The sequence below is a fragment of the Ostrinia furnacalis genome, unplaced genomic scaffold, assembly GCF_004193835.3.
Source record: "Ostrinia furnacalis isolate ACB-3 unplaced genomic scaffold, ASM419383v2 OfSCF5395, whole genome shotgun sequence".
In the NCBI taxonomy this organism is placed as follows: Eukaryota; Metazoa; Arthropoda; class Insecta; order Lepidoptera; family Crambidae; genus Ostrinia; species Ostrinia furnacalis.
The window spans coordinates 163,809-165,100 of record NW_021135634.1 but is presented as its reverse complement, the minus strand read 5'-3'; the positions used below and the strand labels follow the sequence as shown (position 1 = coordinate 165,100).

The window sequence follows — 1,292 nt, the reverse complement described above, 5'->3', positions numbered from 1 at the left end:
GCAGCATTGCGAGTGCGCGACTTTATGCGTTCGGACGTGGTATCGGAAACGCGCGTTTTAATGTCTGTAACGATGCAGCATTGCGAGTGCGCGATTCATGCGTTTGGACGCGGTATCAGAATCACGCGTTTTAGCGACTGCTGTCGCTACGTCGAGCTTCTGAAAAGCAGCCAAGTCGCCGATCACTGATGCTAAAAATAGCATGTGTGTTGTGGCTCTTAGGCCTGTCGTGAATTAAAAAAAAAAGGCTAACATTGGCCAAATACAAATCAAGGTAAACTGTGAAATATTATGCAGTTACAGTAGGTGTATTTTGTAACAAAAATGTTGTCTACTGTTGACTGTGCGCCTAATACGTCAAATTCTAGGTAGTCTATATTGGTCGTAGAGCGGAATCCGATACGTCACGTAGTCAAAGCTACAATTACATTGTATTACAAAGGTAGGGGAGGTACCTATGTTTACATGATCAGTGGAGTAAAGAGATATTTCGAATTTCTGGGACAGGCAGCAGAGGCTGATACAAAAATTTATACGAGTACGTAGTGGGTTACTATGCCTTCCTATAAATATCAAACGTGACCACTAAGTCATTTTACCATAACAAAATGAAGGATACACCTCCCAGTAACAACGTAGCAGAAAGGCGCTGAACGCAGGCCGCTATCAACCAGGAAACATAGAAAGCATTGGGGGAGGCCTATGTTTAGCAGTGGACGTACTGTGGCTGAGATGATGATGATTTTATTTTAATCCACAACGAGTAAGCTCTTGGCCTGTATCTCTCCTGATGGTAAGTGACGATCAGACCGAAGGTGGAAGCGAACTTCACCTGGAATCCTCAACCACGGAGGAACTGGCTATCTTACCTCAAACTGCCGGAACACAATAATGCTGTTAATATTGTTGTTATGGTGACAGACTTAGGTAAGATGGTGGTAGCTAGCCAGGCGGACTTAGAACAAGCCCTACCACCAACCAAACCGAACAGAAAAATCTGCCCCTACTGGGAATCGAACCCGGGACCTCTGCGTCTGAAGCACGTGGTCTTACCACTAGACCACAGAGGCGGTTATGATGATAATGATCCACTTCCCACGCTGGCCAAAAGAGTTGGTAGTCGCATATTTCTCTCTTACGATATCCACGGAAAGAGAGAAGGTAGTCCTTTTACTCTACCGCAGTGCTTTTCAACTTGCCTCTATAGGGGGGTCGCGAAGCCTCTATAGGGGGATTGCGAGAGGTCGTAAAAACTACCTCAGTAAAAAAAAATCTATATATATAAAAGAAAG

The 1,292-nt window shown here is 44.7% G+C and overlaps 1 non-coding gene across 1 annotated transcript; it reads right to left on the bottom strand.

The window, feature by feature from the left end:
* Positions 1-998: 998 nt before the first annotated feature.
* Positions 999-1,070, bottom strand: TRNASTOP-UCA (transfer RNA opal suppressor (anticodon UCA)). Its single transcript has one exon. It is a non-coding gene; the product is annotated as a tRNA-Sec (tRNA).
* Between the last annotated feature and the right edge of the window lie 222 nt (positions 1,071-1,292).